General features: G+C 40.3%; 1 protein-coding gene across 1 annotated transcript in view; it reads right to left on the bottom strand.

Annotated features, from left to right (window-relative positions):
• Positions 1 to 13,218, bottom strand: part of KCNMB1 (potassium calcium-activated channel subfamily M regulatory beta subunit 1) — a 35,647-nt gene that overhangs the window by 4,846 nt on the left and 17,583 nt on the right. The window lies entirely within an intron of this gene.

Raw genomic sequence — 13,218 nt, 5'->3', positions numbered from 1 at the left:
CTCTGCACTGGATCCATCCATTCTGCTTACTCCTGCTGGAGTGGGTAACATATAGTATAGTAATAACTATATCTGCACCATTTCAAATTTGCAGTTGTTTCTCACGGCCCTATTGATGGTCTCAGATCTTTAGGCCATGTTACAGGCCCTACCTACTATGTCCAACCAAAAGATCTAGATTGCTTGGGTAAAGGTTAAACACCCAACAGCCCTCTCAGAGGCTGGACAGGCATCATTTGAAGTCAAGGAGAAATGAGAAACTTTGGCAGTGCAGACACTTTAAAGCACTGTGGATTCATTATTTCATCCTGCTCTGTACTTGTGGTGTTCTACTTTTATGTTTAAATGATCAGACAGGTTATTATTGCAGAAAGTGACAGGCAACATCCCTTCTGCACTCCGGGTTTCTGGCAAAAATCTGAGCTGTGTTGCAAGGAAAACCCAGAGCTTTTGGCTTCCCCTGCATGTGCCAGGATAATATATGGTTATGGCACAACCGATTAAGATGAGTGAAGATCATCAAAAAAAAAACATATTGATGCCTGGTACTTGAGCGGGGACAGGCGACTTTGGTTCCACTCGATATCGTATATATACAGGTTGACAGGTACAGGTAAAAAACAACAGAAAAGTTGCAGGAGCATTACACCAAATGACAAAACTACATATTCAAAATGAAAGATATTCACGCAAAATATGTTTTTCTATTCATCTTTTTCTCGGATCCTCACTAAGTTATAAATTCCAAGTAGGTGTAACTTAGCGAATACTTTACCAGTCTTTAGCCTCTGAAAAAGCTCTGGGAAAAGAGGCAAGGAATATCGACTTTTGGTAGTGATTCAATTGAGGTCCATGTAGTTAATTAAAAGCAGTAGACTGTGGTCTTTCTTTTCTATAAAGAATACATCTGCACTGGTGGATGGGCCAATAAACCCTTTACTCTTTAAGAGCAATTCATTTGAGTTATGCAGGTTATAGCAGGTAAATGTGCCCAAATGGAATCTTGGCTCCTGGAAACAATTCAATGGGACAGTCATATATGCAATGTGTGGAAAAAAGTCTAGATATTGTTGATAGGCAGGTGGTAAGAATTCTTTTCTGTCCGCATCCTTGCACATTAGTTGGACCAGATTGGTAAAAAGGAGTTGTGGCATTAAGCTGCGTACACACTTGCAATTTTTGTCGTTGGAAAGGATCTTTCACGATCCTTTCCAACGACAAGGGGCTGCAAGATGCATGAACGATGCTGTACATACAGCACCGTTCATGCTCTATGGAGAGGGGAGGGGGGAGAGCGACGGAGCGGCACCCTGCTGCGCGCTCTCCCCTTCCCTTTCATTACGATCGGCTGTCGTGCATCGTCCGTGGATCCGGCAGGTCGGTCGTCCGGACGATGGACGACACCGACTGTACACACGGAAGATTTTCGCCCGATAATTGGCCGATGCTGATTATCGGGCGATAAAAATCTGCCGTGTGTACGTAGCTTTAGTCTGAAGAAAAGGGCACTTGTGACCAGTTAATCAGAGGGTTATGTGCTTGTAACCAAGGTATGCCCAAATTACATACTTCTGTCATCAGAGTAAGGGCAACTTGGGTTTGGGTGCTGTACTGCGGAGCTAACTTAGCTGACTAGAACACTTGCCACTGACAACTACGGACTGAACAAGAACTGGATTTGATTCTTCAGCTAAAAGTATCTCCTCTAGACTTTTTGCACAGAGATATTCAATTCAGAGATCTGCTTACATAATTCAAGCAGAGAGCTGTCCCAAGAAGCCTGCATGTGGGCTAGATCATTCTGTTAGCACTTCATTAGTCGCCAGACGAAATTGCCATAGGGAGAACAGCAGGTCCAGGCCCCCAGGGGGGAGCAGGACAGAGAGTTTCCTTGTAGGGAAAGCCAGGGATGAGGTAGCAGGGCCGGGCCGGTAGCAGGCAATACTTGTGGTGAAGATGAGCCAGGATTAGGGCAGGCATCTAGCAATAATCAAAGTCAGGACAGTCAGAGGTCTGGGCAGGCAGGAGACAAGCTTCAGAGCATTGAGGGAAACAGCAAGGAAAGTTAGGGCAAAGCCGAAGTCGGTATTCAAAAAAAGGAACATAACTGAGCAGATAGCAGGAAACACGCTGAGGATCCAACGACCAAAGCCTGGAACTAAGGAGGTTTATATAGAGCTAGCAGCTGTTATGAACGAAGGTGTGGACCCACTGTGCCGCTGGCCAGGTAAACTCTAGAGGGGCGTAACTAAGCAGCCACCCGGTCTTCTCTAGAGCCTCCCACGCCAGCTCACAAACAGAGCAAGTCTCAGCATGGAGGAAACACTGATATGGAACATAGGTAGTGTTACCTGAGAGATAGAACCCGGCGCCCATGCCTGCGATTAGGAGCAGCGGCGCCGGCACGACCTGCAGTGCTAACAGCAGCCAATAGCAGGACAGAAATAATTCTGGGAACCAATCAGCTCATTGGCTGCAGCACAAACTCCAAAATCCCCTTCAACTATGCGCAATCTCAGTGTCTGTGCAGGAGATGCCGAGAAAGGTAGAGCTTAACGGCTATAAGGAGACTGGTGATGCTGCAGGTTGCTGGACAGACTGAGTGGTAACAGTAACACAGTTGCGTGGCATACTCTAAGGCTACGTGCACAGGCCAGATAAAAGTTGTTTGAAAACGAGTGATTTGAAAATGTAAGAATAACGATTGTTTTGAACAATTGTATAGTGCATGATTCTGTAAATGGTGTAACGATACGATTGTTCAAAGATAATTGACTGAAAATATATAGACACTATTTGCAATCGTTTAAAAGATGCAGGAAACGACGTGTATAGAAGGAAGTGAAGTTGAGGAAATCAGGGCTCTTGGTGAGACAAAAAGAACATGGTCACAAATGATCGGCCAATTTGCCAACAAGCGTTCATCCCTAACACTGTTCAATTACTTCTCCAGGGACTATACTTTTTATTTTTAACCTTACCAATCATATTTCAGAACTAAAATATATAGTGACTCTGTGTTAACGTATTCACAAAAATATAGCAGCACACAAGAAAAGAAGGTTTCAAAGTTTCAATAAATATCAGAGGTGATTGTGGCGCTAAGAGAAAATAAAATTATAAATTTACTTATATAATAGGATTTCCAACAATTTTTGCATTATTCCCAGATAAATGTCAACACAATATTATTGCACTAATAGCTGTTCCAATAAGTAAATGACAATTTGCACTCCAATATTGCATGCGCAAAGAAAATTTAATAACTTCCAAGAAGAATCATCTTGCATAAATGAAAATGGGTGACCTACAAGTCCCACTGGACTGTGCAGATACGGGGTAGGCATCTCCTATGTTCCTCTATAAGATCGTGCTACCAGGAGAGGGAGCTTTCTGAGCATGCTCAGTGTTATCTCCCTGGGCGTGTACTATAGACCTGGCAATCAACTGTGACTGCTCCCTGCCCACCTTGTACTGTGAGATAATCCCAGCAGCAGCAGCATGAGAGCTGTATCTGTGCCCATGCTGCTCTCAGTATCCCCATGTAAACCTTTATATCTCCTACACTGAGTGTCATAGAAATGTGATATTTTCAGGGTACACAGGGAACTTTGAGTGCTGCTACCAAACTACATTTCAGCCCCCTAAGCATAACAAATTGCTAGATATGGGATCACAAGCATAAAATGCTATCAACAAGTAAGGATAGAGTGAGGGTGAGTTTGTATCTTAGGGACCCTCGGGGGCAACTTCCATGGCAATGAGCATTAGGGTACTGTCAATATTCTTTGTGCTGTCAAGATTGCTTTCAGAATGCCAGTGTGGTTAACCCTTCCTCATGCCATGGAACCCTGCCTAGGGGGAGACGCTCAGTACCGCTACAGTCTGAAGTCAAATCTGCAGAAACTGCAGTGTGAAGGACTGAGCAGCTGGTGGGTTGCCTGTTACACATAGCTGACCACTTACCTTCTGTGACCCTCAATTTCTCTGGAACAAAGGGATGTTGGCAGAACCTAAATCAGTAATCAAAATAGACTGGCAGTGATATTTGTGTGGTCTTGTCCAGTGAGTCACACATCTTCATTTATGCTAGTTGACTCTTCTTGGAAGTTATTTTATTCTCCTTGTGAATTCAATATTGGATTGTGAAATCTTGTTTACATATACTTGAATAGGTATTCATTATGAGTTAAAGTGTTGGGATATTATATGTTTGGATATTATCTGAGATTAGTGCAAGTATTGTTGGAAAATCCATTGTATGAAGATATTTATAATTACAGTAGACCACCTCTATATTGCGGTTCATACATCGTGGTCCCGGTATATCGCGGATTTAGCGACTACATGGAGGAAAGCGCTTGCTGAGAGGAGGAACCAGTCCGGCCAATCGGGATGGCCCACTCAATAAATCTAAATGTATGGGACACATGCAGTTGGGGAAAGGGAAGCAGAATCTTCCCAGCATTCTGTGCTCTCGTTTTGTGCTGTGTACGCTGTACTGTATTTTTACACTTTTTCTGCAAGCTCTATTATGTCACCCAAACACTCTGCACCTTCTAAGGCATCTGGTAAGGAACCTAAGCACCGGAGGAAGTATCTGACAATCCATGAGAAGGTTAAGTTGCTAGACATGCTTCAAGAAGGAAAAAGTCATGCTGCTGTTGCCCGCCATTACAGCCTGAACGAGTCTCCCATACACTACATCAAGAAGGATGAAGCCAACATCAGGAGTACCAAAGCAGTCAGTTACATTCAAAATGCAAAAAGGATGGTGACTGCATGCAACAAGTATATTGTGAGGATGGAACAAGTGTAGTATATTGTGAGAATGGCTCTTTGGATTACTGATTGCAGGAAGAAGAATATTTAATTGGACACCAATATCATCATAGAGAAGGCCAGGCAACTTTATGAGCAATTTGCCAGAGAAGCAAGTGCCCAAATAGACAACCAGGACGACCCTCAACCAGGATCATCAACAGCACCAGAAGAGCACACTGCATTTAAAGCCAGCAAGAGCTGGTTTTATCGATTTCAAGAGAGGTTCCAGTTCAAGAGTGTACTGCTGCATGGGGAAGCTGCATCAGCAGATGTAGAAGCAGCCAAGAAGTACCATGAGGTATTTAAGGCAATCATAGTGGAGAAATGGTATCAGCCAGAACAAGTCTTCAACATGGATGAGACTGAATTGTTCTGAAAGAAGATGCCATCCAGGACTTTTATAATGAAAGAGGAAGCTCGAGCCCCCAGATTCAAAGCTTAGAAGGATCGAGTAACCTTGATAATGTGTGGCAATGCTACTGGGTTCCTGATGAAGCCAGCAATAATTTATAAATCTGCTAACCCCAGGGCCCTGAAAAGAAAAAAGAAAAACCTGCTGCCAGTCCACTGGATGCACAACTCTAAGGCCTGGATCACGAAAGCCTGGTATCCGACTGGTTCCACCAATGTTTCATCCCTCAAGCCAGAATGTACCTAAAAAGGGCTGCCTTTCAAAGTGTTCCTTATGATGGACAAAGCTAGAGGCCACCCACTAGATTTATACTATGGGAGAGTACAAATTGACTTCCTGCCAACAAACACAAGATCCCTCATTCAACCTTTGGATCAAGGCATCATCTGTGCCTTTAAGGCACTTTATATTTGTAACTTTATGCAGCACCTTGTTGAGACCTTGGATTCCCACAAGAATTTTACTATTAGGGACTTTTTTGCAAAAATTCACCATTGAAACATGTGATACAAAAGGTTCTACAGGGCTCGAAACCCGAAACTTTAAACGCATGTTGGAAGAAGTTGTGGCCAGAATGCCTCCATAATTACAAAGGCTTCTCTCTAGAGGAAATTCAACAATCCACAATTGATAAGGTGGTCAAGCTACGAAGATTTTAGGAGGAGAAAGATTTGATGACATGACACAAGACAACGTGAATGAGCTCATCAATGCCCACTCTGACCCACTGACAGATGAGGACTTGGCTGAGCTTACAAAATCTGCAAGCGACGAAGAAGAGGAACAAGGTGATCCATTGCAGGAGGAAGATGACAAAGGCCTTTTGCTAAAAAGACTTGCAACGATGGCAAAAGCTGCAAAAGAACTGCAAGGGATGGCTGAAGCATGGGATACCTCTATGGTTTCCTCTTTGCAGTTCAAGAATGCGATCTATGAAGAAGAAACGCCAGCAATTGCCAATCACAATGTCTTTTTAACCTGCAAAGAAGACTTAAGACGCAACCACACAAGAAGCACGCAACACTCTGAAGCACCTGATGAAGTGGTGCCTTCTGAAGAACTGTAAATGCTCATCATCATCGTCTCCACTCAAGTCACGTATCCTAATGGGTAAGTACTGACTTTATTACAGTACAGTATTGTATTTACAAGTAATGTAGCACATATATTATTAAACAAAAACATTTGGGGGTGGTGCCCAAATATCGCAGATTTTTGTGAATTTGGAACGTAACCCCTGTGATTAAGGGGGGTCCACTTTATATCTTCTCTCTGCTCACCTCCTGACATAATCCCAAACTGACCATTTTTAGCAACATCATATTGACCTCCTTAGGGTTTCTTAATGCTCAGTTTGCAACAAAACATTTAATCACACTGGCACATACTTTACCTAGGTCCTAGAAATGGAGGCTTAAGAAATCATTTATACAGGATACCCCAGTTGTAATGGACCGTACTACCAAACTGTCCAATTTTTCCATTCTGATGTAGTTCCGGACAGTGATCCCATTATTGTTTTTGAGGTACTTGTTTTCATTTGAATTTAGCAGAATTTAAAGCTCCCTCCTATTTTCATACTCACTGTGGAGCCATTGCTATCAAGATCCTGGGGCTCATACAAACATACTCTATATAGTGTGGCAGGTATGGAACTTGTAAAGATTTTAGATTATTTACAAAATATTTTTTATGTTGAGTCTTACATAAACTAATTACAACCCAATGCTGTTTTTTGCCATCTAGTTAGGCAAGGGATAATACTGCCAATTTCTGCTGGATCCACTCTGCTCAGTCACAGGCAAGCCACTGATGTTGTTATCCACAGATGTGGAAAAGCCCTTTGATTGTGAGGAATGGATGTGTTATAGAAAATATGTTCCAATTTTTAGGATTGGGGCATAGTATGGTGGTCTGGATCAGCTCTTAATTCCCCCCCCAGCTGCCTTAGTCAGGATAAATGGCTTCCTGTCAATTTATTCTATTCTAATGGAATTCACTAGAGGTGTCTCCTCAGTTTTCAAACTCACTGTGGAGCCCTTGCTATGCACAAAATGTACTTAGATATCACAGTTTTTCATATTGGAGGGGTAAACTAGAAGGTGTCAGTATATACAAGGGCCTTTTTTTTTTGCAGTTACAAATACCAAATTTGTTGCATATGTCTGTTTCTTTATCTATAATTACCAACCTTTAAAAGACAGAAGTACTTAATTTTTTTTCTACCACTGGCTCTACATGCCAAGTTAAGACAATCATATTTTTTTAAATAGGTCTAATGAATCATTAGGAGTTTAGATCCGTTAATACTGCAGGACCTGGCCTGGGTATTCCAGCTAAACTTTCTCTGCCTCCTGTCTAAGTCAGACTTATGACATTGGAACTTGGGTACCTTCTTGTGGTTTGGCTGCAGGTATTGCAGCCGAAAAGCTTTGCACACTTTGAATGAAGAATCAAGATATTGCCCCTGATTCATCAAACAAAATCGGATTATCGGTCGCGCATTCGTATTAGCGATCCGGAATCGCGCGCGATCGCGCTATTCAACAACCGGAAAAGCTCGCGCACGGATTGTGCTTAGATCCTCCTTAATTGCGCAGCTGAAATGTAATTGCCTTAATTGGCAGATTCGCGACCCCTATTGCGCATGGGAGGAATCCGGCCGGCAGATTCAGGATGCGAGTGGACGCGCGCACTCGAGTCCCGGACCGCGGTAATCCGCGATCGCGGGTCGCGCGTATTATCGCGCTTCCAGCGATCGCGGATTTCAATGATGAATCAGGGGCATTGTCATCAAACTCTCCGACAAGGGAGGCAACATTGTTGTATTAAATAAAATTTACTATGAAGAAATTTGTTTCAAAATCCTGGTACCAAACTATATCAGGTGATGCAATCAACTCCTTTTACAAAGCATTCTAAAATATCATTGACCAAGCCTTTCTAGAGGGGACTATCAATCAAAAAATGAAGGAATACCTCTACATCAAACATCCAAACACTCCTTACTAAACGGCCACAAAGACCTGTTTAGGTCACCTCATAATCTCCAGAGTTGTCTCCATCTCATCTAATGCCTGTGAATTGGTTGATTCCTACCTTTGCCCACTTGTCACTGCTTTACCATCATACCTCAAGTATACAATCGAGCTATTAAAATATACCTCCAGTTACCACCCAATGCCAAACCTATTACTTTTGATGTAGAGGCCCTCTACTGTAGTATTCCCCACAACAAAGGCCTTCAAGTCATTCGAAAACACCTTGCCGAATCTTACCCTAACCATAAAGAGTTTAATACATTCATCACTGAACTTCTGGAATACAAACCAGAAATATTTCCACTTTCAAAAATTCATTCTATCTACAGATCCAAGGTGTCGAACTGGGCAAGAAATGTGCTCCTTCATATGCGAACCTGTATTTGGGTGACTGGGAACAAACTCTCTCAATAAATCCCGCAATGAAAAAATTTCAACCTTATATCATTACATGGCGGAAATATATCATCGATATTATCATCATTTGGACAGGAACTGAACACCTCTTACAAGAATTTTTTTCCTTCATGAATTTGAAGATGGATTTCAACCATCACCAAGTTCCTTTCTTGGACACCTTCATACAAGCATTGGATAATGGTACTTTGGGCACCACATTGTACAGAAAGAAAACAGCAGGAAACGCCAAAAGTGCACATTCATTTAAAAGGAGCATAAGGTTTAGACAATACTTCAGGCTAAGAAGATATTAATAATTAATAATAAATAGTAATAGTAAAACATTTACTGTAAAATAGTTATTGACATGGAGAAATCCATTCCAGGTTTGTTGGATCACCCAGCTTCACTGATGAAAGTGTATTCTCTTCAGGCTTGGAGAGCGTTAATAAATCTGCCCCACCATGTGGATTGCTCTTCCTTCGGGATTATCTACCTTATTCTATTTCAATGTGGCTGTTTTTATGTCGGAAAAACCAAAAGAGCTTTTAGAAACAGAAGTTATGAGCATATATACCCGATCAATATCGGTAAAATGGTCACCCAAATTAGTCACAATGTTGGGATGAAACATAATTTTGACAACAAAGTCATATCATTTATAGCTATAGAGAAGGTCTTTCCAAACCCTAGGGGCGAAGATTTTAATAGAATTCTGTTACAAACTGAAACCAAATATATTTCTACTCTTAATGCAACCCTGTATCCTGGCCTCAATAATATGTTTGCCTTTAAACTCCTCCCCTTTTCTGTCCCATCAGTTTAAATGAATGGATTAGACATACCATGAATCCTAAAGCCTCTGTTACTCTGTTACTGTATTACTTACATTACAAATATGTCCATAATTGATCATTTACTATACACTTGCACCACTATGCTACAAGTGAATATATTATCTGTTTTTTAATCTCTGTATCTCACATTGGAGAATATTTGACAATACCATATATGATGATATATTTGTATATTCAATGTATCAAAACATTTTCCTTTCAGGTATGTGTGAATATGTTCCTATGTTCCTAAACACATTGAACCTTCCGTTCTGCTACAAGCTTACCCAAAATGTCATACACATAGTGGCATACTGTACTCTACTGAAAACCATGATCTGCTTCTTTGATTGTATCATGTTTAACATGTTTGATATACTGTTATTTCTTTTTATTTGATTAATTAGCCCTTACTAATATACTACTGTCTGAGAATCTAATTGAAATAATTTATGTAAGAGAAAATAAAGTGTAGTGGGAATGGGATTAAGATTTTCCCTAGCTATTTACACTCCATGTATTCAGAAATCAAATGTTCCTCCTGATCTTTAGAAACAAAATAGGTCCATATAGTACCTTACATAAAGCATATATTATTTGATAAATGAGCACTTAAATTGGATGAAAGATCTCTATTCATGATTAAAATAAAAGGATTTTTTATACTTTATAACAACTTTGAATTAACCTTTTACATCATATTACCTCTTAGGAAAGTTGGATGTGCTAGTTATCTATTGAGAAAATGTGTTTGTTCATTTTACATTCCCATTCAAGCTCCGCATATGCCCAATATTGGTTACTAACAGGTGGTAACTCATTGTAGTGAAGATGAGGCTTGGAGTGTGGGTTGCACTCCAGCCATTTCCTATACCATTCATGCACGTTGAAGTTCAGGCTTGGAGTGCATTCGCATTCCATCTTACCTCCTGTTTATTATAATTAAAGGGTGGGCTTGGAGTCCAGATGTGCTCCAGCCAAGTGAGACCTTGTGTTTGTCATACTGAGAGTGAGATTTGGAGCGAAGATGCGTCTCACTCTCTGTCTCCTACCTTCACCTGGTTGGCATGTCTAGGATTGGAGTGCTTCAGCGCACCAGCCTTGACATGTCACCCAAAGCGCTGCTTTCCCACATGTCACCTAACCCCAGTAATTACTGGTGTAATGGGAATGCGACACAGCAGGTCCTGGAAAACTCAGTTTGGCTGGGAAGATCCTCATTCCCAGCCAAAGACAGCATGTGTGTACCATATTTTGTATATCTAGAAAACAAGTTCTCAAATTTATGATCTCTTTGGACCTCCTTTATACCCCTTTCTTACCCTTTGGGATGTTTGAATCAACTCTTGCAGGTATGTTTCCTAGGTTTGGGTCTTGCATTAAAACATGTGTTTAATATATATGGGGGCTAATCACCTAATAAGTTGCCTTAAATGCATATGTGATAAATAATAATAATTGGCTTTCTAATATAGAGTTTGATTACAAATTCCCACTTTTCTTTCAATTATTAGCATCTTAGTAGCCCTATGCATACCTGCACACGTTGAAACTCAATTGAAGTTGGTACAAATAGAAAGAACTTATTTGAAGACATCATATATTTCTTTACCATCTGCTGTCTGGGTGTCTGTGGATGAGAATATCATTACCTCTCTGTCTGGTTTCCCTTGCTTGAAACAGACAACACAGTCCTTTGGCTGAAGAGCTGGCAATCCAAATTGATGTAAGTGTGTTGCTTGTATGCTTTATCTATACACATTTTTAACGATTTGGAGATGGACTAATAAAATGATGTTTGCAATTTTAGCATTGAGTTATCTCCATGAATAAACTCTTGATGAAGCGGTTTATCCATGAAACGTTTTGAGATTTAATGAGGTTAAATTAGCATGAAGGAGGAAATCTTATGAAGTCACTGTATGTATGTGATCAAGAACATGTACTGAACATGAATGATCAAGAACATGTATTGAAATATGATGGACAGTATATGTTGTACAACTAAAAAACCTAAATAATAATTAGGTGGAGAATATGTGATGAATTTTGCTACGCTATTAATGTTGATGTTATTTCAATGTTGATGTTTATGCAATAAAAATAAATGGTTTTAATCATTTGATTTTTTACTGGTTGAAGATGCATGCCTTAAAAATCCCAAAATAATACGAAAGAATAAAAATCTTTAACCTTAGTTTATAGTATATAGGAGTAATAAAGTGTTTTTTTTTTTAACATCTATTTCAATAACTTGGGATGAGAGAGCGAGTTTTTAAAGCTCAATCTCGCGGCAAACTCGGCCGTTCTCACTTATCAAAATTGTAAGCAAGAACGGCCGGTGTAAATTTGCCAAACGAGATTAAAGCTTTCGTCAGCCAATCAGAGAGCACTAGAGGTTTTAAATGGGGAGGCTTGTTTCCATTTAACCTCTAGTGCTCGGGATCGCACACAGGATTCCCAGGGTTGCATGAACGATTGCAGACCTGAGAATCCACTGAGATCCCAGGGCACTAGAGGTTAATTAACCTCTAGTGCCCGGGGATCTCAGTGGAACTGCAGATGAACTCTCAATGTAATTTCTTCATTGAGAGTTCATCTGCAGTTCAGTTTTCACAGTCACCAGCCTGATAAGTACAGCCTGGTGACCGTGGGAACTTTGCGGCCACAGCTGATTGGAGGAGGCATTCTCGCTTATCCCTATCAATAATCACCTACTTCTCAACTTTTATTACTTACCTGGTTATACATTTAGTATTTTTGTTCAAATTTGCTACTATTCATTTAATTGACAGTTTGCTGAATTTACCTAAATATTTAGGTTGATTCAGTGGTCAAATCTGAATCTAAATAAAATCAATGGGTAGAAATTCTGGTTTATATTCCATTGTCTGGGGTGCTTGAAGAGCAGACAAATGCAACAAAAAAAGCCGTTGGAAAACCCACACAAGTGTGCATCATAAAAAGTGGGGGAAATCTATAAGAGTTATGTGGAGGGGAATTTTAGTGATACCAGTCCCTCAATTTACAACTTCGCGAAGTATCCTAATTTTTTTTTTCTTTTTTAAGTAGAATTATGGTAGAATAAGGATTTTAATCACAGAAACACATATGACAGTAATGTATGACTACATACAGAGAATTCAATATATATAATTTGACCAAGTGGTATTATTCTACTAGGAAAAAAATTCGACTTGATGCTACTTGTAAATCCTCCAGGTACTACATGCACCTTTGGTCTTTGACATTAGCCTGTCATTGGCTATTGACTGGATTCACTCAGCCGTACATTGTGCCTATCATGGGCTTATGTCTAGATTTATTATGTTGTATGTTTTTACCTGCAATTGATAGTCTATTACATGTAGCATACAACTTGGTAAATCCAGCAACAGATAATAGAGCAGCTTGGGAGAGCCAGGTCATATAACGAGGGAGCATGCCCTAGGTGCTGAATCAAGTTGCTGAAGATTGGTAATGTTCAGTTTTATTGGCTTCTAGCTGCATGACCGATGTTCAGGTTGAATTTTACACAGACTTAAAACCAAAATCCAAGCCTAATAGTCAAAAGAGTAAAAATTATGTATATTTTAAAATGTCTAAAAAAGAGTCTCAGATGAAGAGGATCTATTTTAGAATCCTTATTTGAGATATATTACCAGTGGCACCAAGTCTAAGAAAATACTGACACCAGCTCTTGTTT

This window comes from Pyxicephalus adspersus, chromosome 2, assembly GCF_032062135.1.
Source record: "Pyxicephalus adspersus chromosome 2, UCB_Pads_2.0, whole genome shotgun sequence".
NCBI lineage: Eukaryota > Metazoa > Chordata > Amphibia > Anura > Pyxicephalidae > Pyxicephalus > Pyxicephalus adspersus.
The sequence above is the reverse complement of the archived record's forward strand: the minus strand, read 5'-3'. Positions and strand labels throughout refer to the sequence as shown.